At 45.0% G+C, this 26,511-nt stretch overlaps 1 protein-coding gene, 1 non-coding gene and 1 pseudogene across 6 annotated transcripts in view; 2 read left to right on the top strand and 1 right to left on the bottom strand.

Moving 5' to 3' along the window:
* Positions 1-26,511, bottom strand: part of MACF1 (microtubule actin crosslinking factor 1) — a 421,177-nt gene that overhangs the window by 378,472 nt on the left and 16,194 nt on the right. The window lies entirely within an intron of this gene.
* On the top strand, positions 601-700 carry LOC119468148 (annotated as a pseudogene).
* On the top strand, positions 5,489-5,595 carry LOC119468146. The gene has a single exon (XR_005196786.1). It is a non-coding gene; the product is annotated as a U6 spliceosomal RNA (small nuclear RNA).

The raw sequence follows: 26,511 nt of genomic DNA on the forward strand, positions 1-26,511 counted from the left end.
CTGGGCATGGTGGTGCGTGCCTATAATCCCAGCTACTTGGGAGGCTGAGGCAGGAGAATTGCCTGAACCCAGGAGGCGGAGGTTGCGGTGAGCCAAGATGGCGCCATTGCACTCCAGCCTGGGTAACAAGAGCGAAACTCCGTCTCAAAATAAATAAATAAATAAATAAAAATAAATAAATAAATAGATAGATAGATAAATAAAATAAATAAATAAGACAAAATACCCGGCATATAGTAAGGGCTCAATATGTATTTGCTTCTTCCCTTTTGCTTCCCCACCCCTTTTCATAGAGATCACCGTTAAGTCTATAATACACATTAGTACCAAATCATAAAGGAACTGTGATTAGGCGTGGTTTTAATTTTTTTAAAACCCATTTACCTGGTAAGGAGATATGGCTTTAGCTTGAGCCAGTTATTGTTCCTTTCCATGCTTATTTTCCTTATGGGGAACAAGAGTGAACTAACTTATTTCCAATTCATTCATTCAGTATTTATTGGAGCAGCTACTTTATACTAGACACTCTTCTAGATGGTAGGGGAATGAGTTAATACACAAATAAAAACCTCTACTCTTAAGAAGTCTGCATTCTAGTCCTCACTTCAGCAGCAAATATACTAAAATTGGAACAACAGAGAGATTAGCGTGGCCCCTGCACAAGGATGACACACAAATTCGTGATATGTTCCATATTTTTAAAAAATAAGACCTGCTATTTGATAGCACAAAAGGGTGACTATAGTCAATAATAACTTTATTGTACATTTTAAAATAGAGTGTAATTAGATTGTTTGCAACACAAAGGATAAATGCTTGAGGGGATAGAGACCCCATTCTCCATGATGTGCTTATTTCACATTGCATGCCTGTATCAAAACATCTCATGTATCTCATAAATACGTAAACCTATTATGTACCCACAAAAAAAAATTTTTTTTTTTAATTTTCTTTAAGAAGTATGCATTGTACGGCCAGGCGCAGTGGCTCACGCCTGTAATCCCAGCACTTTGGGAGGCCGAGGCGGGCAGATCATGAGGTCAAAAGATTGAGACCATGGTGAAACCCTGTCTCTACAAAAAAAAAAAAAAAAAGTGTGCACTGTAGTAGGAAGACTCAGACAACAAGCAAAATAAATAAAATATGTTACATGATAACAGGGAGTTTCAGGAGTCAGGTGAAATAGAATTATAACATTCCAAAGGGGAAAGTGAATTTGAGAAATGGAGGCTAAAGGCTTATGCAGCTTTAAAATCCTATGAAATAGAAATTAGAAAATGGTATAAAGGGGACTTATTGGCCAGGTGCAGTAGCTCATGCCTGTACTCCCAGCACTTTGGGAGGCCAAGGTGGGCAGATCACCTGAGGTCGGGAATTTGAGACCAGCCTGACCAACAGGGAGAAAGTCCGTCTCTACTAAAAATACAAAATTAGCCAGGCATGGCGGTGCATGCCTGTAATCCCAGCTCCTTAGGAGGCTGAGGCAGGAGAATTACTTGAACTTGGGAGACAAAAGTTGTTGAGCCAAGATGGCGCCATTGCACTCCGGCCTGGGCAACAAGAGCAAAACTCTGTCTCAAAAAAAAAAAAAGTGGGGGGGGGGCTTTATTATATTCTGTACATTACAATTCTCCATCTGATAGCAACACTTTGGACTTAAACTCTGAGAAAGACAGATTATATATTTAGTATACACAAAGCATTCAGTATCTTAGACTGTATCCTAGATAGGTGAAAAGCTAGCCATATATTCAGATTAAAGAGTCAGAGATCTAAAAGGGACCCCAGAAGAACATCTGGTTCAGTTTCCTGGTTTTAGCAAATGAATAATTAAGCCATCCATGAGAGTGTTCTATATTCTTCTTGAAATTCTTCAAGAACAAAAATGGCATACCATCCTAACAATCTAAGGTTATTACCCTTAGGTTCACTGGAATTTCTCCTATAATTACCTAATACTATATTCTCTTCAGACACAATTTCATGAAGTAAACATGTATAACAAATCTGTGTACATAGCATTTATTCATCAAACATTTCTCCAGCACCTGTACATGCCAGGCACTGTCCTATAGCTGGGAACAGAGCTTAAAGTATAAAGAGGAAATAGTCATATATACAACCAAACCACCATTCTCTGTGATATGCATATCAGAAAAATATACAACCTACAGAGGTAGCAGGGAGGAAAGAGGATTAACCATGTGAGAAGAGAAGGTCAGGAAATGCTTCCCAACAGTAACATTGTCTGAGCTGTGCTTAACAAAGATAAACTGGAATATGCTGGCAGGTGAGGCTAATAGGTGAAAGAAATTCTAAGCAGAAGGAAAAGCGTGAGCAAAGAAAACCATAAAGATGTTCTCTAGCCTGACACGCTAAGGAAGCTGAGCACCGCTTTGTCCTGAAAAAGAGAAAAATGCAAGGAAATTAACAGTAGTAGGCAGGGATTAAACCACCACAGACTTTTTGTTGTATGCTTGGACTTTATAGTATAGGTAACAGGAATCACTGAGGAGTCTTAAGCAGGGAACAGATAAGATTTGTTTTGTACTTTTGAAGGTTTTTTTCTGGTAAGAATGTAAAACATTGATGGAGAAGAAAGAATGAAGTCAACCCAGTTGAAATCAATCACAGCAGTCCAAGTAAGAGAAAATAAGACCTTGGACTCATGTATTAGCAGTACAGCAGAATGGAGAGATGACAGATGGAGAGAGATACAGGAGATGGAATTAACAGGACTTGGTGAAAGACTGGCTGCCCGGGCAGGATGAGGGAAATGGAGGACACACTCATGAAGCCCGGTTTCTGGCTTGGGCCACTGGATGGATGGGAAAAGCATTCACTAAAATTGGGAACATACGAGAAGAGGCAGGTCCAGGAGCAGGGAGGGGGGCAACAATGCCCCTTTTGGACATATCAAGTATGAGACACCTGTGGGACAACCACATGGAAAAAAACATTGTGAAATGTGCTGGAAATTGCTGAAAACACTAATAAATACAACAATCAGCATCATTTGCAAAGTGGCTCGATTTATAAAGTCTATCATATGCATCTCATCTGACACAATCTAGACCTTCAAAGAGATCACAATACAGCTGGGAAGCTCAGACAAACACACGAAAAGTAACAACAACAAACTAAGACATGTTATAAGGCAGTTTTGGCTTAAGGAATTACAAAAATTACAATTATAACACTTGTTATATTTAACGACCATAATGAAATCACTACTTACGTTTTCCAATCTCTAGAACTTTTATTTATTTAAATTTCCATATCATCACAAGCCTATTTATTGAATATATTATACATCTTTTCAAGTCAGAACAGAATGAAAAACAGAGGAGGAGAAAAAAGGATGCTGGAGTTTCAGCTCTGCTATCAGACAATATATCAGGCAAAAGCAAAGGGAAGCAACTAATGACAGCAACAAATACTATTTTCTGTGTTTATTAGCCCTTACTAACACAGCACCTGTGCCACAGCTACACAAGATACTGTGTCTTATCCCTTCACAACTGCATATTCATGCCAAGACCTGGACAATTCCCTCCACTGCCTCACTGCTTTCCAGGTACTTCCCACAGGATAATCAGAGAAAGGAGGCCTGAGAGATGGGAACCTAATGCTCCATCTATCTTTCTCTCCCACAGGGAAGGTAAAGAAAAATTCCAGCCCTTGGCTGTTCCTCATTCTTCCTAATAAAGGCAATGTTACATGAATACTGTTATTACACTTATTAACCATAAGAACAAGAATGAAAACAATGAACCAGTCCTCTGAAAGGTATGAGGACCTCAAAGTACCCCACCTACACTGGTCCCTGTTTTCCATTTGGGAAACCAACAAAGGCCGGGACAGGTCCTACATTCTTCCCCTCTAGAGGTGACTCAGGCCAGGCCAGTTAGCTTCTTTCCAACCCTACACTGACCCATGCTCAGGCTGCGGTTCGCTTTGGCTGCTGCTCTGTCTGTGATGTTTGTGAGCACACAAGCGTTTGCAGTAGGTCTGGAATAAATTTCCTCAAGTTACAGAAATCATTGTACCAGAAGAGCCAAGCCTTCCAGGTACTCTCCCTGCTGGAAACTGGACCTCCCACTTCAGTGACAGGTCACCACTGGAGAGCAAGGGTCCTGTAAGGATTCTGCCCCAGATGTATAGATAATATGGCAGAAAGGTCCTGCATGACTGTAAAGGATATCAGAGATAAATCACCTGGCACCAAAGGGCCACGAATGGCAGCTCTCTGCCATCTCAGTTGGAGGTGAAGATGATGTTGTCTCTGTTAATCCTCTTCCTCACTGACTACATGTCCTTTTAGGCTATCTTCTACTGTGACAATGATAGCTAAATGAGTAATCATCCATTATTTGTTCAACTGCTTACACATTCTTTATTGTCTTTTGTCATTTGTAATGTGTATCATATACTGTAAACCCCTAGAGGACAGAGGGTTTATGAACTCTCAGTGTTATATACTACACTACATTCAAAGAGGCTCTTAACACAAACAATTTTGCTGATGACGATAACAATAGTAGAGGGAGTCTATAAACACAAAGGGGCATCTCCTAAAGTCAACCATTCACGGCAATACATGAAGCAAGGGACACACAAGTGCATACACACATACCTCTTGCAGGTTGAGAGATAAATTATACTGGATAAGCCAAACCAGGGAGTGCAACAAGATCAAAGCTTCCCCAAATTAGTGGAGACGTATCTTCCACTCCCCATTGTGACTCATGGCAAGTTTATCTGATATAGAGTCTAACTTCACAAAACAAGGAGCAGAAAACAAGCCCCACTATAGTGAACATGGCAATAAACAAAGATGTGGAATGTGCCAATGGGGAAGAACAATGTCAATTCTAAGCTGGCCCTAACACATTAGGAAATACCCTGTACACTGGAATAAAAGTGAAAAAAAAAAAAAAAAAACAAGCCAAGTAGAGGACAAAGGGTAACTAATACTCTTTTTAGATATAAAGGTCAGATAAACTCTGAAGGACACTGTCACATCTGAAAGGTGGTGATTATATTGAACTTGTTAAGGTGAGGCAGGTAGGGCTCTGAGTCATAAGAACAAATCTATACTTCATTGCCTGCCTGACAAAATAAACACGAAGGAGGCTGCATTTTCCACAACAGCCCCTCTGTCCAGTCGTGTAAAAACCCAGGTCTTCACAACCCTAGTCCAAATAGAATTGGGTATACTAACTATGTAACCTTCATGGAAAGCAAACCTCAAAAATGTTTCTAAGCTAAACTACCCTGGGAAGAGTATTAAAGCTAACTGTTAATTTTAATGCAGGAAACTAGGCCTAGAGTGCATTCTCAAACCAATGAATCCTCCACTATCCATGTCAGATAATGAGATGGGAATTAAAGACCAAAAGTGAGAAAAGTCTCTTTCTCTGTCAAGAGTCAAGATGTCCTGTCCAAAAGTCAAATTATCTCAACAAAAACATAAGAATTAATTTCTGTGCTCGCTTCGGCAGCACATATACTAAAATTGGAAGAATACAGAGAAGATTAGCATGGCCCCTGCGCAAGGATGACATGCAAATTGGTGAAGTGTTCCATTTTTTTTTAATCTTTTTTTATAAATAAAGAAAAAAATCATTATTATTTTTTGTAATAATAAAAAGAATTAATTTCTGCATAGCACTTTGCTGACTGATAGGCAAGAATGTAAAAGTTATATATATCCTTCTTCCCAGAGGAGGAGACAATTTTGCTACGGGCCAAAACACAAGCCAGCCAGAGAAATACAAACAATTGATAATCAAATTGATTTTTAGACAAACTACAAGGACCCCTTATTCTTCTATCAAAACTATGCTGGAAAATTCTGATCCTGGATCAACCTACCTGTCTGGCTTGGAATCTATTACACCTAGGCTGTTGAGTGCTTCTAGGGCTACAGGGAAAACACACACACACACACACACACGACCCTTCTCTCCAGGGAAAACACACACACACGACCCTTCTCTCCTTCCTCCTGACTCTCAGCAAATAACTTCACCTCCTACTTCATAGAGAGAATAAGAGCATCAGGAGAAATTACCTCAATTTCCTACACCTCTAACCAACCAATTAAAAGACACACCTTTTGACTCTAGATCCCATGCTCCATCAACTTTTCTTTACCTTCTTTGAATTTTATTATATCTTCCTTCTCTACTGGCTCTTTCCAAACAGCACTTAAATAAACATGCTCAGGTGTCTCCTATGTTACAATAAATAAACAAAACTCTCCCCACCCTTCATCTATCTTCCTTCTCTCTCTTCCTTCAAAGTACAAGTTCCAAAAGTCACTGGCTGCTCTTCTGCATTTTCCATTCACCTCCCACAACTCCACTGAAAATGTTCGTAGCAGTGATCTTTATATTGGACATCTATAGTCTTTGTCTTATTTGACCTCTGCATGATCTGCACTGTGTAACACACTCCTTCTTGAAACTCACTTCTCTCCTGTTCCTCCTACCTTTCTGGCCACTCTCTTTCTGTGGACAATTTCCTTCAGGAGATCTCTTTCTCTACTTCTGACACCACTCTCCCATTGGGAGTTCCCCACAGTTTTTGTCTCAATATACATCCACTCCTAAAGCCAGCTTCTTCTCCCCTCCCATGGCTGTGGTTTGATAAGTTGATGACTCTCTTACCCTCTCACCTATCACTCTCCTAAGTTCCATGTTCATTACAACCAGCTACCTCCTGGACATCTCTACCCAGCATCCCTCAGAAGCCTCGACCACAACGTCACCTAAATTAAACTCAGTATCTTCTCCTGTACCATCACTGCCACCACTTCACTGAAAATAACTTTATTCCTCTTATATTCTCTATTTTAGTTCATGACACGACTCACCCACACAAATACCCAAGCCAGGAACCTGCAAGTCATCCTAGGTTCTTCCCTCTCCCCCTCATACACCACATTCAATTAGTCATCAAAACACATGGATGTTACCCCTTCATATTTCTTGATTTGCCTGCTTTGTTACATTACTACTTTCACAACCTTAGTTTCACTCCCTGCCCAAATTCCTGTGAATGCCTCCTAACTTGTCCGCCACTAGTCTTTCCTCCCCGCCCCCACCTTCCTTGGCACTGCTGCCAGAGGAAAAGTACTCCCTAAAATGTAAATCTAATCATAGTCTTCCTTGCCTGCATTTCTTCAATGGCTCCCAAAAGCCTTTAGGATAAAAGTCCAAGCTCTATACAATATGACATACAAAGCCAGTCAACATTTTAGTCTTGCCCACTCTCCCTACCTCATCTCATCTCACCGTCCTTCACATACTATGCTCCAACCTTACTAATGCCCAATATTCCCCCTCTCAAGCTTGCTCATCCCCTTACTTCTGTTCATGCTGCCCAGAATGCTCTTTCCCCAAACTTTTTGCTCAGGGTCCCGCATCCTTTCGGTAACAGCTCAGGTTTCACTTTCATGCTCTGGCTATACTGGGTACCCCTCTTCACTACCACAGCACCAGCATTTATCTATACAATGGCACTTGCTACAACAGACAGTAACTGTTCAGTTTACCAATAGGTTTCCTCCATTAAATCATAAGATCAGAGAGATACAAGGACAATATCTTTGTCTTCTCAGCACATCACCTACTCCCTGGTTCATAGTAGACATTCAATAAATATTTATTAATTAAATGAATAAATGGATCCTCCAAACAAGCCCACTGACACCCTTGGAGATTAGCAAATCAAGATATAATTGGCCTGCACATGGTGGCTCACACCTGTAATCCTGGTACTTTGGAAGGCCAAGGCAAACAAATCATTTGAGCTCAGGAGTTCAAGACCAGCCTGGGCAACACGGCAAAACCCCATCTCTACAAAAAATACAAAAATTAGCAGGTGTGGTGGTATGTGCCTATAGTCCCAGCTACCTGAAGGACCAGGTTAGGGGAATCACTTGAGCCTGAAAGGTTGAGGGTGCGGTGAGCTGTGATCACGCCACTGCATTCTAGCCTGGATGACAAAGTAAGACCCTGTCTCAAAAATATAGATAGACAGACAGATAGACACATATCTCTGAAGATGGCAGAAGGGATTTTTTTCTTATACAGGGATCTCACTATGTTGCCCAGGTTGGCCTCAAATTCCTAGGCTCAAGTGATCCTCCTGTACCAGCCTCCTGAGTAGGAGTAGCTGGGATTACAGGCCTGAGTTACTACACTCAGCTCTCAGAGGGGATTTAAGGGGATTTCTCATACAATTCTTGTCAGGTATTTATTCCTGGAAACATGCAATTAAAACTATCCAGAAAATGGGTAGAATAGGTGGCTGGGGGATTCAGCATTGCTAATTTAAATGAGAAGTAAAGGCTAAGAAACACGGCCCTATCTAAGAAGTTCAGGAAAAGTTAAAATCTTATTTTTTGTTTTTTTTTGAGACGGAGTCTCACACTGTCACCCAGGCTGGAGTGCAGTGGCCTGATCTCAGTTCACTGCAACTTCAGCCTCCCCGGTTCAAGCAATTCTCCTGCCTCAGCCTCGCAAGTAGCTGGAACCATAGGTGCGCACCACCACGCCCAGCTAATTTTTGTATTTTTTAGTAGAGACAGGGTTTCACCATATTGGCTAGGCTAGTCTTGAACTCCTGACCTTGTGATTCGCCCGCCTCGGCCTCCCAAAGTGCTGGGATTACAGACGTGAGCCACTACACCTGGCCAGAGTAAAATCTTTAAAAGATTTTTATTCAAGAAGAGGTGATTCCAGCATTTTGGGAGGCCAAGGCAGGCAGATCACTTGAGGCCAGGAGTTTGAGAGCAGTCAAGATGGTGAACCTCTGTCTCTATTAAAAATACAAAAATTAGTCAGGCATGGTGGTACAAGCCTGTAGTCCCAGCTAATCGGGTGGCTGAGGCACAAGAATTACTTGAACCTGGGAGACGGAGGAGGCTGCAGTAAGCCAAGATCGCACCATTACACTCCAGCCTAAACCACAGAATGAGACTTTTTCACAAAAAAAAAAAAAAAAAAAGACTTTGTTCTAGAAAAGTCCTGGGATGAGGGGTAATTCTTTTTCAAGGCAAATCTTCTAGAAAAGAATTAGCAATGTTAATATCTAAACTTAAGTCCCTGTACCTGCCCAAAATGTTCTCAAATATACCCCTCTCTTCTTTAACAGTCATCCCTAGAGCTGGGTGTAGTGCCAGTTTCTAAGAAGGCTGAAGAAGGAGGATCACTTGAGTCTGGGAGTTTGAGGCTACAATGAGCTATGATCACCCCACTATAGTCTGGGCAACAGAGCAAGACCCTATTCCAAAAAAAAAAAAAAAAGAACGAAAGTCATCCATTAATCTAACCTCATGACTCAATTACAATGCAGCTTCCCAGAAAATAGATTTCTACTGTAATCCATCATTTACATCATCTTTCCATTAATCCTGCCTATCATATAAAACTCAAGTTCTTCCTACTGGCCTTCCAGGCCCTCATCTCTCTATCATTACTTCAGTGCTGCTAAGTGGCTCACCCATCTCCCTAGTACCACTTTCCCATCATAGTATCTGCTTATAGGTACAAGCAGAATATAGCACACACAGTGAGCTTATTCATGGTTGTTGACTGACTAAAAAACACAGAAAAAAAAATCACTTCCTACATGTCTCAATCCAACATGCTCCTGCAGGTTGAAAACTATAAACTCCAGAAGACACTTCAAGCAAGCCCTTTCATTAACACAAAGGAATTGTGTTTGTCATTTTGAATGAAAATCACTATAGAAATTTGCCATGATAAAAGGGAATCTAACAGTACAACTGGCAAAGCTCTTGTCCAGAAGAAAGATGCTGACTGACCAATTAATTTGTCTTAGGTGACTACTCAAATCATCCCTGATAATTGGAACATTCCTGATGGTTGACACATGGTCATACAGAAGAAAGCAATTTTGAACAGAGAAAAATAAAAGCTTGTGCCCAATGAAAGCAGACTTACACTATAACACAATTTTAAGTAGCCACAGCAAGTGGATGATATGAGATCCCAGGCAAGCAAAAAAGATCCCATCCTTCCTCACTCCATTCTCTCCCAAGCATCTCCCTACTGGTCAGCTTGCCTCTCCATCCCCAGCCCCTCCACACCCCTCACCCAACAACCATGGAAAGCATATTATCTAAATCTCTGTATATTTTCCTGTTACTTATTTATTTAGAGATAGAGTCTTGCTCTGTCACCCAGGCTGGAGTACAGAGGCACCATCTCAGCTCACTGCAACCTCCACCTCCCACGTTCAATTGATTCTCCTGCCTCCGCCTCCTGAGTAGCTGGGATTATAGGCATGCACCACTACGCCCAGCTAATTCTTGTATTTTTAGTAGAGATGGAGTTTCACCATGTTGGTCAGGTTGGTCTTGAACTCCTGATCTCATGATCCGCCCATCTCGGCCTCCCAAAGTGCTAGGATTACAGGCGTAAGCTACCACGTCCGGCCACTTTCCTGTACTTTTTACACTTTTTCACATTAATATGTGTTCATAATATGAAAAGAAAATTATTTAAAATATAACTCGAAGTCCATGTCTCTAAAAACATATGCACTGATATGATCACCCCTTCACCCCTTCTCTCAAGAGGAATTCCCTGCCAGTTAGCCACTTACATAAGAAGTGTAAAAAGTCCCAACACTAAAAGAGCATAAAACTTCATTACGGAAACACAGTAGTCCCAGCTATTTGGAAGGCTGAGACGGGAGAATCACAAGTCCAGGTGTTTGAGGTTACAGTGAGCTATGATCACGCCATTGCACTCTAGCCTGGACGACAGAGGGAAAATTAATATTAGAGTAATCAGAGAAAGCCACATGAAGCACACAGGTTTCATGTTTGGCTTTAATAAATAAGATATAAGCTGAGCACAGTGGCTCACACTTGTAATCCCAGCACTTTGAAAGGATGAGGCAGGAGGATCACTTGAACCCAGGAATTGGAGACCATCCTGGGCAATATAGTAAGATTTCACCTCTGCAAAAAAAAAAAAAATATTTCAAATTAGCCAGGCATGGTGATGTACACCTGTAGTCCCAGCAACTCAGGAGGCTGAGGTGAAAGGATCACTTGAGCCCAGGAAGTCGAGGCTGCAGTGAACCATGATCACACCATTGCAATCCAGCCTGGGCAACAGGGCAACTCTGTCTCAAAAGAAATAAATAGAGAAATAAGAAATAAGATTTCAATGCTGGGCACAGTGGTTCACCTCTATAATCCCAGCACTTTAGGAGGCCAAGGTGGGCAGATCATGAGGTCAGGAGTTTGACAGCCTGACCAATATGACGAAACCCCATCTCTACTAAAAATACAAAAAGTAGCCAGGCGTGGTGGCAGGTGCCTGTAATCCCAGCTACTTGGGAAGCTGAGATAGGAGAATCGCTTGAACAAGGAGGTGGAAGTTGTAGTGAGCTGAGATCACGCCACTGCACTCCAACTTGAGCAACAGAGCAAGACTCCATCTCAAAAATAAATAAATAAACAAATAAATTAGCTGGGCGTGGTGGCACACGCCTGTAATTCCAACTACTCAGGAGGCTGAGGCAGTAGAATTGCTTGAACCCGGGAGGTAGAGGTTGCAATGAGTTGAGATCACCCCACTGCACTCCAGCCTGGGTGACAGAGCAAGACTCATCCCAAAAAGAAAAAAAATAGGCCGGGCGAGGTGGCTCACTCCTGTAATCCTAGCACTTTGGGAGGCCAAGGCGGGTGGATCATGAGGTCAAGAGATCAAGACCATCCTGGTCAACAAGGTGAAACCCTGTCTCTACTAAAAATACAAAAATTAGCTGGGCACGGTGGTGTGCACCTATAGTCCCAGCTACTCGGGAGGCTGAGGCAGGATAATTGCTTGAACCAAGGAGGCGGAGGTTGCAGTGAGCTGAGATCGCGCCACTGCACTCCAGCCTGGGTAACAAGAGTGAAACTCTGTCTTAAAAAAAAAAAAAAAAAAAGATTTGAATAATCAGGAAGGGAGAGGGCATTCCAGGAAAAGAGAATGTAAACAAAAGCACAGGACCCAGGGGGAAGGGTTGCTAAGACTAGCCCAAATGGAGAAGAGAGCTGTGTTAGGCAGTAAAAGTTGGTACAGTTGAGTATGAGGAGGAAGTCATATTATGAAAGGCCCTGAGGCCAGGCACGGTGGCTCACACCTGTAGTCCCAGCAGCTCAGGAGGCTGAGGTGAAAGGTTCACTTAAACTCAGAAAGTCGAGGTTGCAGTGAGCCATGATCACACCACTGCGCTCCAGCCTGGGCAATAAACCAACCCTGTCTCAAAAAAAAAGATAAATAAGAAATGTGATTTAAATGCTGGGTGCAGTGGCTTACCCCTGCAATTCCAGCACTTTGGGAGGCCAAGACGGGCAGATCATGAGGTCAGGAGTTCAACACCAGCCTGATGACCAATATGATGAAACCCCGTCTCTACTAAAAATACAAAAATTAGCCAGGTGTGGTGGCACGTGCCTGTAAACACAGCTACTCGGTAGACTGAGAAAGGAGAATCACTTGAACCGGGAGGTAGAAGCTGCAGTGAGCCAAGATCATGCCACTGCATTACAGCCTGAGCAACAGAGAGAGACTCATCTTTTTTTTTTTTTTGGAGACGGAGTTTCGCTCTTGTTACCCAGGCTGGAGTGCAATGGCGCGATCTCGGCTCACCGCAACCTCCGCCTCCTGGGTTCAGGCAATTCTCCTGCCCCAGCCTCCTGAGTAGCTGGGATTACAGGCACGCACCACCACACCCAGCTGATTTTTGTATTTTTAGTAGAGACGGGGTTTCACCATGTTGACCAGGATGGTCTCGATCTCTTGACCTCGTGATCCACCCGCCTCGGCCTCCCAAAGTACTGGGATTACAGGCGTGAGCCACCGCACCGGCTGAGACTCATCTTAAAAAAAAAAAAAAAAAAAAAAAAAAGAATAATCAGGAAGGGAGAGGGCATTCCAAAAAAAGAGAATGTAAACAAAGGCAGAGGACCCAGGGGGAAGGGTTGCTAAGACCCGCCCAAATGGAGAAGAGAGCTGTGTTAGGAAGTAACAGTTGGTACAATTGGGCATGAGGAGTAAGAGAAATCATGAAAGGCCCTGAGGCTGGGTGCGATGGCTCACACCCATAATCCCAGCACTTTGGGAGGCTGAGGTGGGCGGATCACCTGAGGTTGGAAGTTTGAGACCAGCCTGACCAACATGGAGAAACCCCCATCTCTACTAAAAATACAAAATTAGCTAGGCGTAGTGCTGCACACCTGTAATCCCAGCTAATTGGGAGGCTGAGGCAGGAGATCGCTTGAACCTGGGAGGCAGAGGTTGTGGTGAGCCAAGACAGCACCATTGCACTCCAGCCTGGGCAACAAGAGCAAAACTCCATCTCAAACAGACAAACAAACAAACAAAGGCCCTGAAAGCTAGAGACAAAGAATCAGAGATTCATTCTAATTTACTTCAGGAGCTTAGAACCTCCAGAAGAAAAAAAAATTCATTAAATGTAACAAACTGGCTACTTTCAGAAAATACATGCCTGAAATCCCAGCATTTTGGGGGACGAAGGCAAGAGGATGGCTTAAAGCCAAGAGTTCAAGACTAGTCTGGACAATGCAAGACCCTAACTCTATTAAAATATAAAATAATTAGCTGGGCATGGTGGCATGCACCTTTAATCCTAGCTGCTCAGGAGGCTGGGATGGGAGGATCACTTGAGCCCAAAAAGTTTAAGGTTACAGTGAGCTACAATGTTACCAACTGCACTCCAGCATGGGTGACCGCGTCACAAAAAAACTGAAATAACATTCTTAGATACCACAAGGCATTTACCAGGCCAGAAAATTAGTAAATGCCACCAGTAGAAGCCAGACAAAAGAGGCTTCAACTCCAATCAAAACCATGAGAGTAAAAGCAGGAGCTTTAGCATTCCATACAACATGGCTCAATATATAATTATCAGAAGCTGAAAGGAGTAACCTTACTTAGAAAAAAGAGGAAAGTTGTTTTCAAGAACATTGAGAAAACACAACAGACTCCTTACAATCTATAATTGATCATTTGTGACTTTTGATCTTGGGATTTTTCTGTTCTCAGATGTGCATTCTGAAGTATTCTTTCCACCATGATCTCTTAAACCTGGAATTGGCACTGAAAAAATACTAGGATAATAGGCTTCAGCTGGTGCATTTCCCCGGTTTGTATTACATTACTTGCCATCAAGCCCAAGACAAGGCAGTAGCTCCCATAAGCACTGTTAGCACATGGACACATTTTATTATTTCAACAGCATGAATGTGGCCAAAACTTGTGATTTCCCAGCAGACGGACTTGACTCACTTTCTGAATTAACAGTGTTCATGTCCAGAAGTAGCAATTACTCTTTTGTTCTGGCTAAAAGCTATCCACTCCAACTCTAGGAGTTTGTTCTAAAAAGGAACTTAAAAACTGAGTGTAAGGCAGGGCGCAGTGGCTCATATCTGTAATCCAAGCACTTTGGAGGCCGAGGTGGGTGGATCACCTGAGGTCAGGAGTTCAAGACCAGCCTGACCAACATGGTGAAACCCTGTCTTTAAAAAAAAAAAAAAGAAAAAATGAGTGTAGGCCAGGCACGGTGGCTCAAGCCTGTAATCTCAGCCCTTTGGGAGGCCAAGGAAGGATGATCACTTGAGGCCAGAAGTTTGAGACCAGCCTGGGCAACATAGTGAGACCTTGTCTCTTCAAAATATTTTAAAATTACCCAGGCATGGTGGCATGTGCCTGCAGTCCCAGCTACTTGGGAGGCAGGAAGATCCCTTCAGCCTGGGAGGTGGAGGCTGCAGTGAACTCTGATATCACCACACTGCACTCTAGCATGGGCAACAAAGCAAGACCCTGTCTCAAACAAAAAAATAAAAAGAAAGAAAGAAAGAAGAAAAAGAACATTACTCATTTAAAAAGATAAACTGAGTCTACATATAAACAAGAGGTTGCTTCAGTGTCACTTAGGTAAACAATTCCAAATTCTCAGCCCATATTTTCCAATCACTGTGTTAACAAAATTTCATAATTTTGTACTACATTATTTTTGTATGAAAATTTCAAAATGACTGATATACCATAAAACTTCTCCCATAATAAGAGGAAAAGAAATTTTCCACAGTTCAGAAATATGAAAACGTATGTCACTTAAAGTGTGTGACTATACTTCAGAAACTAAAACCAACAACAATAATGATACTAACAATTAAAGCATTTTCACAATTATCTCACTTAACCCAAGTCATCTGCTGTGATTTAAAACTTTCTTCTGTGATACAATGTAAAACTTCACCCAAAAATCTGGAGCCTGGCTCTTAGACAGTAATTTTAAGTCTTTATGCCTAAATTTACTTATCTGTGTAATGCTATCCTTCAGGATATTATAAAGCTTAAATAAGATATACATCAACGTTTTTCTAAATATTAAAGAATCCTTCAAATAGCCTGGACATGGAGGCTCACACCTGTAATCCCAGCATTTTGGGAGGCCGAGGCAGGTGGATCACGATGTCAGGAGTTTGAGACCAGCCTGGCCAACATGGAAACCCCATCTCTACTAAAAAAAATAAAAACTAAATTCAGCCGGGCATGGTGGTGTGTGCCCACAATCCTAGCTACTCAGGAGGCTGAGGCAGGAGAATTGCTTGAACCCAGAAGGTAGAGGTTGCAGTGAGCCAAGATCGTGCCACTGCACTCCAGCCTGGGCGAAAGAGCAAGACTCCATCTCAAAAATAAAATAAAATAAAACAAACATTAAAGGACTAATATACACCCAGAGCTCATTTATATTCCCATGAATTCCAGGAAGGCGGTATTATCATCCCTATTTTAACCGATGAGAAACCCAAAAGATCAGAGAAACCTTTTCCAAGGTCACACAGTAGAAGCTAACTGGCAAAAACTAGGACTGGAGCCCAAAACTGAAGAAATCCAAAGCATAGGCTTTCTACCATATCAATTAAGCAATACACAGACTCTTCACTCCTAACCCTTTGTGCTATAAGTTTTGTAAGTTATTTTCTACACTAAAATAAATGAAAATTGGTCCTAACTAGCTTCATATAACCCATAACACCTAGTGAGAATTCTGAATTTTGTAAGTACCAGATAGATGTTACGAACGTTGAAATGCGAATGTTCTCTTTTATTCCTAGTCCAGTCCAGCAACTAAAGACTATTTAGTCCTTAAAGCTTTGTGAAAACCAAAGTCTAATTGCATCTGAAGCAATCACCATCAACTGAATGTGGTTTTTAACCCTCCTCTTTAAAACCTAAAACAATGCTCATATGTGACCTGCTTCTTCAGTAGAGTTGGTCTCTATCCTAGGAGAGGAATAAAATCCTGGTTCGCCTACCTCCGTGACTATTCCTTAATTTCCTCTGGTGTTCATAAGGACCTCAAGCCACAGAGAAGAAAACTGTGTGACTGGCCAGTACCATCTGGAAGAAATATTCCTTGAACTGATTCACATCTCTTTTGTTTCCTTATTTACAAAGCAACCATCTGATTAGTAACTCAACTTCATAAGCACTTCAATGCTAGAAGAGGGTGCCACGGAGACCAATATAAATATTCTAATCACTGGACAGGTGTTCTCTTATTATGAATTAATAAAATTGGCATACTAATTGTTGCTTCTTTATTTATTCTGAGACTGAGTTTCGCTCTTCTCACCCAGGCTGGAGTGCAATGGTGCCATCTTGGCTCACTGCAACCTCCACCTCCTGAGTTCAAGTGATTCTCCCGTCTCAGCCTCCTGAGTAACTGTAATTACAAGCGTGTGCCACCACGCCCAGTCAATTTTTGTATTTTTAGTAGAGACGGGGTTTCACCATGTTGGCCAGGCTGGTCTCAGGTAATGTGCCCACCTCAGCCTCCCAAAGTGCTGGGATTACAGGCGTGAGCCACTGCACCCAGCTGTTGTTCCGCTTTTAAAATCTGCAATGACTCCATCACTGCCCATGGATTAAAGCCAAAAAAGAATCTTTACAAGCTAGACCCTAGATTATTTCCAATATCATGTGTTTCCACCAAAACTCCAGCCCTTTAGTGGCACCCAACTACTCTCATTCCTTAAAACCCTTCAATTCACTATCACACCTGCATACCTTTGCATATGCTAGGTAAACTTTCTCTGTCTTCTCCCCACTCCACCCTCTCTTTTATCTAGCTAAATCCTATTCATCCTTAAAAGCCCTCTCAAGTGTCACCTCCTTTGTCAACTCTCCCAGGTAAACCCAAAGAGGGTTCACCCTTCCTCTTGCTTCCATAGTATGTCTGTTCTAGCACCTATCACAGCATCATAACTACTTGTTTGCAAGTTTCTTTCCCTTACTAGATGTGAATAACCAAGGGCAGGAACCACATCTCATTCAGAATTCTGGCATCACCGGTATCTAACATAGTGTCACTTCCAAGAGAGATTTTGAATGACTGTCAGAGAATTGGGTGAATGAAGGATATACCCTGGTTCTCTTGGTTGCTGCCCACTCTGAAATGTTAGAATCCAGTTATTATCTAATGCCTCCTGTTTACTAGCCATCTATCTGAAAGAACCTTTGGGACATTTAGGAAATAAGGGAGAGCATTTATTTCCATGCTGAATCATCTAATCCTGCCAAGACCATGCTCACTGCCACCACACAGAAAAAAAATGGTTGCCAAGCACAGTTCTGGAAAACCCATACTTGACTACCATTCCTAATACAGCTGCACTACACACAGCTCTGCTTCCCTCACACTGCAAATGAATTACTGCCCTTCTCACCTTTGCCCTAGGGGCAGCTTATACAGCTGAAAAATTTAGCTCACCTTCTGCATATAAAAATTCTGCTTCAGGCCTGCCCAGTGGCTCACACCTATAAACCCAGCACTTTCAGAGTTTGAGACCAGCCTGACCAACATGGTGAAACTCTGTATCTGCAAAAAATACAAAATTTAGCCAGGTGTGGTGGTATCCACCTGTGATCCCAGCTACTCAGGAGGCTGAGGCAGGAGAATTGCTTGAACCCGGGAGGCAGAGGTTACCGTGAGCCAAGATCGAGGCACTGCACTCCAGCCTGGGCAACGGAGTGCTTGTCTGTAGAATGAGATGACTACAAATTAATAGCAGCAGAAAGAGATTCAAGTAATGTGGTGGCCAGCCAGTAAGGATCTATAACACCCCACCCATCATCAATATCTATTTTCCCATCTCTTTCCAAAACCAATACTTGGCATGATCCTCACAAACTACTTCCCCTGGTTACTCTATAGGTTCCGGCTCACTCTTCTACTTAGACAAAACTGTTCTCCTATTAAGGTAATAAGGTGGTTTCTAAGTCTGGAAAATGCAGGAATTCCATACAGCAAAGTAACAAAGGCCCGGATGCTAAGCCACTCTAACTTCCCAGTGGGAATGGTGCAGTGGTGGAGGTGGGGGGGGAAGAGAGATTGCTCTGCACCAATCTCAAGAGCAGACTGCAAGACCACCTTTTACAACTCAAGTTAATTTACTTTGGGCAACCATTTTTGACTCACTCCTCCCCTCAAGAAAGAGACCTGTATCTGGGAAGGATTAAGTTCCTATGCACCTGATCAAAGTCCTTCAGAGGAAAGCCAAACTGAGTGAGACAGTTTAAAAAAACCTGAACAACAAATAAAAAAACCTGAACAAAAAGTCTCTCCTGGAACAAGCCCTACGGCCCCCCTTCTTTCCCAGCCAGCTTCATTTGCTAGGAGTCCAACTTCCCTTCTGCTGGAGGTCACCAGCACTACCATCCAGTGAGGCACTGAGATTTCTTCACCTATTTTGGACCTTAATTCTGCTGGTTTGAAGCTGTCACAGCCCAAGACGGTCCCAATGTATCTCCTCCCTCTTTAGAGAGCAGTGCTGCCCAAAAGCCTGCAAAGGAAACTTAATGGAACCATTCACTGAGCAGCATTTTTTCAATGAAGTTCAGCAGCACAATCTAACCTCTTTGTGCTCTGAAATGAACCACATTTCTTAAAAGAAAGACCACAGGGGGTTGACAGAAAACTTGCTGCAGGCAGGAAAAGCTGGACAGTTTACAGGAACTGATGCAGAGGGAACAAGTAGAAACCCTAGTAGGTTCTTTTTCGCATTTCATGTCTATTTTTCTTCCTGCTGCATTCCCAAACAGAGTTCTAATGCCACAAGAAAAGAAAAAAAAAAAAAAAAGGGAGGCGGGCGTTTTACAGCTTCTTCATTAGTTTCCCTTCACTGGGTAGGTGTCGTAAACAAGCATGCTGGACTCAGTCACAGGGGCTGAAGTTTCCTCTCCTTCAGATGTAAAGAAACGAAGGGCCTAGCCACAAGGGCCCGAGCTAAATAAAACGGGGAAAAGTGCTGCCTGTGTCGTTTCTGGGAAAATCTCCCTGTCTGTGGAAAGCATAACTGCCACCCAAAGCAAAATCCCAGAACCGGATGTTAAAGATCGAGACAAGGGCCTCCCAAGGCCACGCATCCCTGGCTTCCACTCAGGGGCACCTACAGCAGCTAGGGAAATGCAGTCCACGGGCCCTCTGTCTGTCAAAACTTTCTCCCATACACCCAAGGTGCAGATTAGCCATTAACTTGCAGAAGTGTCTCGCAAGAGAGCCTTCAGGGCTGAAATCCGAGCTCCAAGGCAAATCTTTATGTTGGCGGAAAAAAGGAAAAAGACCCCAGCCTCCAGCAGGCCCAGACCCCCGGGGAGATGGGGGTCGGGGAAGGCCTCGCCACCAAAAACTGCACACTCACCCACACCGCTGCCCACCCCACCCCGAAAACACCAAGGTGCTTCCCAACCTCGGCTTCCACGCGACTCATCCGACACTCAGGGAGACAAAAGGGGGTGAGGGAGGGACTCTCCGCGGGCACGCAGAGGTCCGAGCCCCTCCGGGAGGAAGCTCGCACCCAGAGCAGAATGGGTGGCTTCTCCCGCGCCCAACTCCTCCTCCTCCCCAGCAACTCCCCACGGCGGCCGGTGTCCGGACCAGCGCCTGGCCTCGCCTCCTTCCAGCTGGGGCCGGATAATAGGGCAAATCACGTAACTGGCGCTCTGAGCGCGCCGACTGCCCGGGGAGCGGGTTCCGAAGGCTTAGCTCAACTCTGTAAATACACCGGCCCCGAGAGGCAGCAGCTCAGGGCCAAGCCCCGCGCGGTGGGCGCGACCCCGCCCGGCCGCCCCACCTGCAGCGGCCGACCCGACCGGCTCCGAAGGCCACGCCGCGCCGGCCCGCGGGCCTCAGCGCGGCCAGTCCCCCGGCCCTACCTTTGTAGCGCTCCAGGACATCCTCGTACGCCTGCACGAACTCCTTCTCCTGGCTGCGGTTGGCCGGCTGCTGACCCGGCACGTAGCCGGCCATGGCCGCCCGCACCGCGCTCTCCTCGAGCCCCGGGGGCTGCCGGTTCCAGGCCCGCGCGCTGAGGCGGCGGCGGCGGCGGCGGCCCCAGCCTCGGCCCTTTGTGCGTCTCGGAGGCGGCGACGGCGCCCTCGCTCTCCACCGTCCGCTGTCCGCCCGCCTCGTCCGGCCCGGCAGTCGCGCTCCGCTCCTCAGCCCGCTCGCACCCGGTCCGCTCGCGCTCCGCCGGTCCTGGCTCGCGTTTCCGCCTCCCCACCCCTCCGCTCCGCTCCTCCCTCAGCCCGCCCCGGCGCGGCCGCGGCGGCGGGCGACGGCGGGCGGCGGCTCCTCCTGTCAGGAGCGCCAGGCCCGGCCCGCTCCCCGCCCCCTCTCCCCGCCGCGGCCCGGCGAGTCCTCGGCCCCGGGCTGCGGCCGGCTGGGCCCGGGCTGCCCACACGGGTGCCCCAGGGGCTGCCAACCCCCGCCCGGCCCGGACTGAGGCCCGAGCCGAGGGGGGCGAGAGGCCGGCCCACGAGGGAGTCCTGCCGGGTGGGAGGCTCCGCGCGTCAGGATGAAAGGCTGGGCCGGCCGAACGGCTGGGAGACCAGGGCCGGCTCCACAGAGCGGGCGGGAGCCCCAGTCAGCGCTGACCTACGCCGGGAGCGGGACAAAGGAGGGAGCCCCCTGGCTGGAGGGAAACCGAGCGGGGCCTGTGCGGCTGCTGGAGAAAGACCTAGAGAAACTGAGGGGAAGGTGGAGGGCGAAAGACCACGATGCCTCAGATCCCGGGGCTAGACGCGGTCAGAACGAGGACAAGCGCAAGATCCAGACAGGGCTGCAGTGTGGGGCCGGAGGACACTGAGCCCACAAAGAATCCCGGGAACAAAGGGTTTTCCAGAAACAGAAGAAGCTGAACGAGAAGTGACCGGGCAGATCCAGCACTATGAAGTAAACCAGGCCAAAGAGCCAGAGCCTGAGAAATGACAACCCAGGGAGGCCCGAAAACGAGATTCTGACTGCGCCATGGGGTGAATAAGAGGAGAGACGGGGGGGACATAGATCTGTGGGGGATAGACCCTCCAGGATTATTAAACTGCGACAGCCATCTGAACAGAGAGACAGAGCTCAGAAGGGAGAAATGTGGGAACCTGAGACGGAACCAGGACTCTTAGGAAACAAAGGATGGACTCTGGGGCATAGCTGGTCAGGGAAGAAAAGGGGAAGCCAATTCTTTGTCATCAAGGGGAAAAAAAGAGTAAAGAAAGCCAACTGGAAAATATGGGTAGGGATTTATTGGGGGCCGTTTTGAGGACAGAGCTCCCAACATCATCTAATCCAACATTCAGTTGTTTATCATTCAATCCCAATATTCATGGAGTGCACTGGAGCCACGAGCAGTGAATGAAAAACTCTGGTCAATGTAGGGGACACGTTTTGCCCACCACCCCCCATTCAGCCATTATCCTCGCCTGTTAACTTGATTTTTCAGGAGGTCTGGAGAGGTGGTTGTGGGTAAGAAGTTACATTGGCTGATCTCACAATAAGGGCACATTAGCAAGTAAAAAAAGAATTCATGCAACACTGAGCAGCCAAAATTGGGACTTGGGCTTCCATTCCAGTTCCCATTCTCAAGAATTTGAAGGCGAGACTTCTTAACCCCAGGCTAGGGAAGGTGTCTTTGTACCTTGTGAGTAGTGCCAAATATTTTGGTCAATGCTCAGCACATTCGTAACAAGAAAAAAAAAATGATGCTTCTCGATAATAGGTGCACACTGCTAGTTTCCACATCACACCCTGATCAGAAATCAGGTGAGCAAGTCATTAATCATATCTTTTCCCATCAAGTTTTGCTGGCCTACCCAAGCTGTAGGCATGGAGATCATGCAGGGAAGGGCCTGAAGGAGGACAGGGAGGATCCTCAGACAAATGCTCATTTCCTTCCAGTTTAATCCTCTGTGCAAAACAAAACAAAACAAAAAACAACTAGTTCTCACTTTGGTGTCAGCTACTAATGAGCTCAGTTTACAAAAAGAAGGGGAATAAGTTTGAAGTATATTTATTTTTCAGTAAAAGGCTTTTAGTGGGAAATGCAGGATGAGTTGCTGATTGATGGCACAAGCACATTTTTCGTAAACAGCAGAGAATATAGAAATGCTAACTCTGAGGATCTTGACTGTGTCAGTGCTGAGTCATCTACATTTCCCATATGATTTTATACCAGCAGGGCTAAGACGGCCCAGACAAAAATCTCGCATACAAACACCTCCACACAGACATCTCGCCCCCACACAGATATCTGCCTCCTCAGGTCCATTACAGTACATAGAAAAGTCCCTCCATTCCCTCCTGGGGCTGCTACACGCGCCACTTTGTGAGCAGGTTCCTCAAGATGAGTGGCTGATGCTTGCCAAAGGTGAAGAAAGAACAGGGGCAAAAAGGGGAAGAGTCTGCTGTGAGAATCAGAGAAGACCTGGGGGGGTTGCGGAGAAGGCAAGGGTTGAGATTCCTATTAAGAAACACAGAAATCAAAGAAAAACTCTGCTTTGGGTTGTGGCTAAAGGGGTTCTCTGAGACTCAAATTGCTTTGACCAAATTTGCATTTAAATGCTCCCAGGAGATTTTGAAATAATGCATTCTTCTAATGAATGGAAAGTGGGGAAGTCCACATGTTTGGCTGATGTTCCTGTTTTACACAGAGAAAATTTTACAAGGCTAGAGGAACAAAGCGGCTGCCAGGGGGGATGGGAAGAAGGAAGTTTATGAAGGGGAGGTTTTTCGCTTCTTTCAAGCAACAGTCTAAATTTATAGCCAGACCACACAGTCGCAAAAGCTCTGAGCCTTTCTCCTTTTGGTCTTTGATTTTCTTTTGCTCCTGATGAGTGAGACTGCTGCTGAATTTCTAAGAAGGCGGCAATGGGGGAAGCAGAAGAATGTACTCGGAAGGGCATCTAGTGGAGGAGAAGGGTAATACAAGGAAATTAAAGCCCTTTATCTTTGACGTCCTCCCAACTAAAGCCTCATCAAATGCCCCCCCTCCCTAAATCCCTGCCAATTTCTATTTCTTTCAGCTCCTCAAATGTGTTATCTCGCCTCAGGGCCGTCCCACTTGCTTTCTTCCCAGACTATAACCCTTCATCACTCTCCTCCTTTGGCCTGGCTCACTCCTACCCATGTTTCTGCTGAAACTCCCCAGGGGGAAGTCCTCCTTGACCCCCCTCCTCCAATTAATAGGTCCTCTTCTACCCTTTGGTAACACTCATCACACTTGAAGTTATGGTACAAGGTATTTTAGCCAAACTAAATCGTAAGCCCCGTGAGGGCTGGGACTGTTTGTCATCTTACTCACCACAGGATCCTTAGCACCTAGCAAATGATCTGGCACATACAAGGCACTCATTAACTATTCTTTGCCGGGCACGGTGGCTCACGCCTGTAATCCTAGCACTTTGGGAGGCCGAGGTGGGTGGATCACCTGAGGTCAGGAATTCAAGACCAGCCTGGCCATAAGGGTGAAACCCCATCTTTAAAAAACAAACAAACAAACAAAAAACTATTCTTTAATGCTATGCATGGTGGCTCTTCTTCACCTTTGACCTTTGGTTCATTCACCTGTAATCCCAACACTTTGGGAGGCCAAGGCAGGAGGATTGCTTGGGCTCAGGAGTTCAAGACCAGCCTGGGCAACATGGCAAAATTTGGTCTCTAAAAATATACACATACATACATACACATACACACACACACGTTTGTATAGTTGTTTATTTTTTTTTCTTTTTTTAGACGGAGTCTTGCTGTGTCACCCAGGCTGGAGAGCAATAGTGTGATCCGGCTCACTGCAACCTCCCTCTCCCAGGTTCAAGCGATTCTCCCTGCCTCAGCCTCTTGAGTAGCTGGGATTACAGGTGCCTGCCACCACACCCAGTTAATTTTTGTATTTTTAGCAGAGATGGGGTTTTACCATGTTGGCTAGGCTGGTCTTGAACTTCTGACCTCAGGTAATCCGCCCACCTCAGCCTCCCAAAGTGCTGGGATTACAGGCATAAGCCACCATGCCTGGCCTAAATTTTTGATTAAATGCATGAATGAGTGAACCAGATGATCCTAAAATATTGGCTGGCTGTGACTACTGACTAGCTGGAAGGCTAGAGTATTTAAGGAGAGAGAATGTTTGTCTCACAGCCTTCCTTATCTAAGGCTGGCATTACATGTCTTCCATATTTAGATATCTATCTTCCTTTTCAGGCTGATCTCCTCCTGTGTACCTTTTTTCCCTATAATCAAACTCTGAGCCTTTGCCTAGAATGTCCCATCCCCCAACTCCACCTACTGAAATCTACCTTGAAAGTTCACCCCAAATGACATGATTTTTTTTTTCTATTTATTTATTTAGAGACAGTGTCTCACTCTATCACCCAGGCTGGAGTGCAGTGGCGCAATCTCGGCTCACTGACGCCTCTGCTTCTTAGGCTCAAGCAATCCTCCTGCCTCAGCACACCCACCAACCAACCCATCAGCAGTTGAGACTACAGGCACATGCCACCATGCCCAGCTAATTTTTGTACTCTTTGTAGAGATAGGATTTCCCCATGTTGTCCAAGCTGGTCTCGAACTCTTGGACTCAAGTAGTCTGCCTGCCTCAGCCTCCCAAAGTGCTGGGATTACAGATTCAAGCCTCTGCGCCAGGCTTTTTATAAATTTTTTTTTTTTGAGACAGGGTCTTGAACTTCAGGTACATGTACTGTGGATGTCTGTGTCACTGCCTCCTTAATCTCTTCATAGGTTCTTAAGGGCAAAGACATCTATTTCATCTTTCTTTATCACTGGGCCTAACAGAATACATTGCACATAGTAGATGTTCAATAAATATTTGCTGAAGGAATGGATGCCTCACTGAACTCATATGGGGGTTGGGGGAGGGAGCCAGATCTGTGATTCAAGACAATTGAGAATCCAATTCAATGTCTACTCAGCGGTCAAGGGCTGAGGGCATTTCATGTGTAGGGAGGAAAGAAGAAAGTACAAAATTATTTATCTTTCTGCTTGTGCTCCTTCCTCGACCTAGAAAGTTTATTCCCAGCTCTTCTTCACTTTGGTTCATGCTGCATTATTTTATGTGTTAATTGATGCTTTATAAAGAAATTCTTAGGCCGGGTGTGGTGGCTCACACCTGTAATCCCAGCACCTTGGGAAACCGAAGCAGGCCAATCATCTGAGGTCAGGAGTTCAAGACCAGTCTGGCCATTATGGTGAAACCCTGTCTCTACCAAAAATACAAAAAATTAGCCAGGGGTGGTGGTGGGTCCCTGTAATCCCAGCTACTTGGGAAGCTGAGGCAGGAGAATCGCTTGAACCCAGGAGGCGGAGGTTGCCATGAGCCAAAATCACGCCATTGCATTCCAGCCTGGGCAGCAAGAGCAAAACTCTGTCTCAAAAAAAAAAAAGAAAAGAAAGCACACACACACACATGTGCACATATTCTCTCCATTCCTCCTTGCAAGGGTAGCTGTCTGCTGCGCCTTTTATATTCCCCAATAGTAGCTGATGCCAGGCACTGAAGGGGCAGCCCCAAGTGTTATCCTTTGGCTAGCTCTTGGAAGAAAATTACCTAGTTCTAGTCTCAGAAGTGCAGCTCCACCAGCCTCTTGGGCACAGGCTTTAGCCAATCCCAGCCAAAATTCCCTTTTTGCCCAGCTCCTAGAAACACTGTATAAGCTTTGCCTCAAGTTCCCAAATCTGCTCTGGGGTAAGAAGCTTTTGCCTGCTCTCATGCTGCCCTCTTCAGTTCAGAAAGTGCAACATCTCAGTTTAAGAGGCCTGGAGGGTGCCAGCCACCCAGGAAGACAGGATCCCTGCCACCAGCAGCCCATCACCATAGCAACCCTCAAAATGGTTACTCAGCCATCTGGGTTACCATAGTAACTGGCCAAGCCGCTCCACCTCAGCCTCTCCCGTGGCTTGTCAGAGCCAATTCCAAAGAATCTCCAGTGCTTACTGGGGGTAATGAACAGAGGCTGGACCTGACAGGCAGCTATCCCAAAGGGGCGTGGAAGGCCTCACTGCACAGGGTTCCCGAGGCACAGTGGAGATAATGGGTGTTAAGGCACTCTGTGAACCCTGAAGTGCTACACAGATGTTAGCTATTTTTTTTTTTTTTTTTTT

Source organism: Cebus imitator, unplaced genomic scaffold (assembly GCF_001604975.1).
Source record: "Cebus imitator isolate Cc_AM_T3 unplaced genomic scaffold, Cebus_imitator-1.0 Scaffold385, whole genome shotgun sequence".
NCBI lineage: Eukaryota > Metazoa > Chordata > Mammalia > Primates > Cebidae > Cebus > Cebus imitator.